General features: G+C 43.4%; 1 long non-coding RNA gene across 1 annotated transcript; it reads right to left on the reverse strand.

The window, feature by feature from the left end:
• Positions 1-2,696: 2,696 nt before the first annotated feature.
• On the reverse strand, positions 2,697-4,987 carry LOC121771115. Its single transcript, XR_006043934.1, has 2 exons — positions 4,841-4,987; positions 2,697-3,438 (listed from the first exon to the last, which is right to left on the reverse strand). It is a non-coding gene; the product is annotated as an uncharacterized LOC121771115 (long non-coding RNA).
• Between the last annotated feature and the right edge of the window lie 802 nt (positions 4,988-5,789).

Raw genomic sequence — 5,789 nt, forward strand, 5'->3', positions numbered from 1 at the left:
ATGCAAGTATTCAATTGAACTCAATGAACATTAAATAGCCGCCCAAACATGTGAATGGGAAGACAATGGCATATAGTGTAGAAACTTTTCACATAAAAATGGAATGAAACAAGTTATTAATCGATAGTATGAACAAAAAAAATCGAATTTATTGATACCATTTTGAGCAGACTTATTATAGCAAACAAACGATCCATCGGAGCCGCACACTCCACCCGATCCCAAGCAGATCTGGCTGTTCCGGTTATCCGCTAACCACTGGATCGAAAATCCGGTTTGAAGAGACGTCCGCAACAAAGGGAACGTCGGGCTTGCTGCCAGCTCGGCGGCTGCAGCTCGATTCATCTGAACCGTAACTCGAGGGCCGCACGTGATGCCAGTAAGCGGCCCCGGGTGCGGTGATAAGAGTGTCCACAATGGTGGCCCTCTGGGGACACCAAAGTTGGCCCAGCCACCAAATGTGGCTCTCTATGGCCCTCCACAATGGTAAATAAACCAAAGACAACAAGGGCCATGAAATGTGGCCCTTTTCAAAATAAAAATTAATTTGTTTGTTTTGTTTAATGAAATTTTTTAATTTAACTACAATAAATTTAATTAGACTAATAATTTGGAAAATAAACATAATTTAATAAAAAAGCGAATTAAAGACAAATTTTTGTCGTATTATAGATAGAGGAAAATTATACAACGAATTTTTTTAAAAACACTACAAAAAAGACGCCACCGCTTCCTACTCGGTGGCGTCATCGGAATCCGGCACATCTTCTTCACCACCTTCGTTGCCGCCGCCACCGCCCCCACTGCCGCTAGCTTCGCCCGTCTCCGACCCTTCAGCCCACCCCAACTTCGACCTCAATCTAATAATGAGGTCGTAGCACATCTTTTTGGTGAGAGGGTCTGTCAACTTCTCGTACAAGGACAAGTTATCCCCAAGTTGCTTCATCATCTGCACCTCCAGTGTTTGAGCCAACGCCGTGGTCGGTGATGGGCGCGGTGCCGACGCGCTCGCAGCAGAGACTTGGGAGGCGGTTCTAGCTTCCCGGATGGCGGATTGTTGGCCATGCGGGCATTGGCGCCTCGATATTGTCGAGGGGGGCTCCTCCAAAACATCGTCATTTAGGTCGAATGCACGTGAGTCGCTACCACTGCTGTAGGTGTCGTCGACACCGAGTTTTGTCCGCTTCCCAGTAGGACCGGTCTCTTCATCGCAGATCGCCTTGAATTGAGGGGAGTCTCGGAGAAGGATATATTCATTCCAGTAGGAGAACTTGGGCCAGTCTTCAGTATTATACAACTGAAGCGATAATGCCCGTATGTCGGCTTCGCTGCGGCCGCTTTCGACATTCTGGAGTTGTCTCTCGTATATGTTACTGAACCTCTTCACAGTTGTACTGATCCGGCCGAACTTCTTCCGGACCTGGCCTTCATCACGCTCGGCACTGTCTTTTGGTTTGAAGCCGTTGTACACCGTCAGGACGCGCTTCCAGAAGCAAATGTCGGTCTGATCCGTACCAATGATTGGATTCGTCGTGATCGCCTCCCAGGCCGGCGCAACAGTAAGGGATTCATCGTCGTTGTACGGGACCCCCCGCCAAGAACCACCGCCCCGCCCGCCGCTTCCGCCGGGCCCCTGCTCTCCGTCTCCGCCACGTGCCCGCCCACTTCGGCCACCGCCGCCTTGCCTCCCTCCCGCCGCCGCCGCCATTTCGGCCTCGGCCACCGCCTCGCCCCCCAACACCGCCGGTTCGGCCACCCCTGTCGCCGGCCTCCACCTCCACACTACGGGATGTCAGGGTCTCCGGTGTACCCATCAACTGTTCGCATGAAGGCCGCGGCTGCGGCTCTCTCTCGGCCCTCAGCTCTTAGCCGCACTTCGTGGCTCTCTGCAGTGGGGGCCGCGCACCCGAGCCACCATCCGCGGCTCCCCCCACTGTGGACACTCTAAGAAAAGCGAAGCCATTTATCAGTCCGTTGTCGTCGCTAGTGAACTGAAAGAGCATTGTTGGTATTTGAATGCCGCCGCTGCAGCCGTAGAGCAGAGTAAACTGCTGATCATCCGCGGCCGAGTAAAAATTGAAAAAGGAGGTCGTCTAGGGCGACAACGAGCGTCTGAATTTGGTTACTCATTTGGAGGACACGATAGATTATTTGGGAGGTGTTGATGCGGGGAATATTGCCTTGGCAGCTGATCTCGTAGCCCGGAGAGCCGCACGAGGCCGGGACGGTCTCCGCCGTAGAATGGATAAGGGATTTCCCGCAGCGCTCCACACTCGAACGGGCGGCTGCAGATTTCGTAGTCACTATTTTGGGACACGGTGCACCGGATTCCGAATACCACGAGGCTCACCTAGATGAGATTCATTTTTGGTGTAGGATGGTTATTGATTGTTATAGATAGATCATTTTAAATATGTTTTGTGTTGCTTATTAATTCAACACGTGACACATATATGTGATTGACAAGTTTGTCCTTTTTTTACAATGAATGGATGCTTCTGAGGGACGGCGTGGGCGGCCTTTATTTAATGGGATTAATTTGAATTCAAAGGGACGGCGTGGGCCGCCTTTATTTAATGGGATTAATTTGAATTCATGGTGGTGGTATCATCTATGTGGTAGTGTTATTCTGTTGGTTGCAATTGTTGGTTTTTGGGATTACAAGAGATATAACTGGGTGTAATACAATCCAAAAATAGGAATACAAAAGGGGAAAGTGTTATTCTATTGGTTGCAATTGTTGATTTTTGGGATTACAAGAGATATAACTGGGTGTAATACAATCCAAAAATAGGAATACAAAAGGGGAAATTGAAATGAAATTACAATTGAGAAATTCGAAACAGTAACCATGAACAGTTGTTTAGCTGAGTCGAGGAGGCCTCTTTCCGCAAGACGAGATACGCCCTGGTAGTGCTCTCGGTTTGGCGTGTCGTCCCCAAAGATAAAACGACTACGTCTCTGGTGAAGCAGCATCGCAATCAACAGAGCTCCGGCGAACTGGATGGAGGAGAGGGCATAGCTTTCGACAGAAAAACAATGCAGAGAGAGAGACAGAGCTTATGTTGTTATGCTTGTGAATGATGTGTAAAATGCAGTGGAATTGTCACGACCGCCCTTTAGGGTTAATAAATGCGGGCGATCGTGATTAAAGAACTTAAAGAACATACATAGAAACTAGGGTTTCAATAAAGGTTTGAACCAGAATTAATAAAACGATCAAGGGTTTGACATTATTCAAAAGATACCAAGTTTTCAAACATTCAAATAGACAGCTTCAAAGTTTAATAAAAGACAAGTAAAGGAAATGTCACATCGAAAGCATCCAAGAGAAGAGTGAAGTCATGTGTGAAGACACAACGACACTCGGTGTTTCAAGACAACCATAGTTTTTATTGATATTTGCTCAACACCACCAACCGCTCGTCGCCGCTCAACCTGCACATAGAGAAAACACATGCAGGGCTGAGTACTATAAAGATAATACTCAGTGGCTCATGCCGAAAACATTTTTTTAGTAAAAATATAATTTATCATGACATAAGTAAGTAACCATCGGGTTTTAGCTTTAGCAAGGCCCGAGGCACTCAAAATCATTTACCATTGTAAAAGTCGACTGATTAGTCATTTTCCCATAGACGTTAGCCATATCTGCCAATACATGACAAGGAATGCGGCCGCAAACCAGGTCATTAGACCGGCCAGCTCGTACGCTAGCACACGATCTACCATAGGTGTACACTAATCCAGGTAGGGTTTGCGGCCCTACGAGGACCCGAATTCGATTTAAATAATAGTGGCAAAAGTCACATCAGATAGGCACGTTAAAACAAAACACGGCATGATAAACATAGTAATTTCCACCGATAAAGTATTTAGGACATTGTCCTTAGTTAAAAGAAAGCCCACCTAGACCGTTTAGACCTTAAGTACTTCTTTCCCTTTGTTATCACGCTTCGTGCACGAGTTATCACCTTTAGATAATATGTATTACCAATCAGTCACCAACATTGACTCATAATTATGAATGTCCCCAACGTTTCCCTTTTACCCAACAACAAAAGGAAGCACACCGTAGCATGCATCATCGAATAACACATCACTTCATCATAGAGTGGGTTCCTTAACACATACATATCATGTATATCATTTAAAACACAACAACAACGTTATTTTTGCAAGGATAGAAATCTGGCAGAAAAGCGCGGTCATTTTGTAAAATTCATTTAAAATTCATCCGGTCTCCATTGGAGCTGAAACTTTCCCACAATACAGTAGACACATCGAATATCATTCAGTTAAAATTTCACATCAAAATAATCTTTTTAGGTCGGTCAAATAAAAAACGTAACTTACTGGTCGAGATAAATAATTTCTGGCAGAACTGCGCAGTCAACTTCAAAAATTCACCAAACATTAATCTTTCGTCCAAATAGGTTGAAATTCACACACGACACAGAAGGCACCTTGAGGGTTACTCAGAAAAAAGAATCGTACAAAAAGGAACCTGCTGTCTGAACACTACAGATTTCATGCTTCAAAATTCGAATTAGAGTTTTATCCTCATTCATCCAAACACAACTTTTTTATGCTTCCAGCACACAACCATGCTTAAAAAGGTTCTCACAATCATGTTCTCATATAGTCACACATCATTCACCCATGATTCATTTAGACTTCACACAAATTCATTCAAAACGCATATTCACAATTTGTTCTCATTCAGACACGAATTCCCACCGATTAAATTCCTAAATTTGAAATCCCTACACTCACTATATGCATGAGGGAGTCAAAACAATGTTTGAATGGATATGATGAAGAAAAAGTTTGATTGTACCTTTCTTGATTGAAACGATCGGTAGAACAAATATAAATCTTGATTCTTCAACAACTCTTGGCAAGGATGAAAAGATCTTGAGTGGAGTAGAAGAACAAGTGGGAGAGGTGTGGGGAGGAGATGGGGCGTGTGGAATGAGGAGGGAGGGAGGCGTGTAGTTTTGGTTTAGGGTTTTTTTCTCTCCCCTTTATTTATAGAGCGCAATGGAATCCCAATTAATCAAAGGAGATTTGGAGAATTAATTAAATGAAGGTTTGAAGGAGATTTGAGGGGGAGATTGGCGTGAACTATGGGGAGGAATAAGGGGAAATTTTCGAAAATCATAGGCTATTTAATTAGCCTATGATTAAATTTTGTATTTCACGGAGTAGAATAAAATAATACGGAGCAGAAAATTAATAATAATCCATCCAAAACATAGGGAAGTAGGCGTGTAATTGAATTCCTCCCACAAGGAAAAATTTCCAAATCTTTAATAGAATAAGGTAAGGCAAGATTTGCTAGGATATTCCAATTCATTCATGGAAAGAAATAATTAGGAGATCAATTAATTTAGTGGAATAATTTCCTCCTCCCATAGTTAGGGAGATTTTGAAAACTCCCTTGGAGTAGCATAGGGATCGATTTTTTTCTCATGAAGAAATAAAGTAATTGGGCTTTGGATTTAATTTGGATGATTATCCCAAACAAATAATTAAATCCAAGAAAATAGAATTCCTCTCCAATAATTAATAGTGGTCGAAAAGGGCAAGATGCAAAATTGATGATCCTATTTAATCTCACTCACCCTTAGAAAAATAATTCACCGCAATATATTTCATCCCGCATCAATTATTTAAAAGCCACGTCATAAAAATCAACGAAGTTGACTCAGTCAAATCAAAATTAGGCCACCAAAGAAATCACATAACAATCCGTCATTTAATTCGCGATATTAAAAGAAATTAAA

This window comes from Salvia splendens, chromosome 16 (assembly GCF_004379255.2).
Source record: "Salvia splendens isolate huo1 chromosome 16, SspV2, whole genome shotgun sequence".
In the NCBI taxonomy this organism is placed as follows: Eukaryota; Viridiplantae; Streptophyta; class Magnoliopsida; order Lamiales; family Lamiaceae; genus Salvia; species Salvia splendens.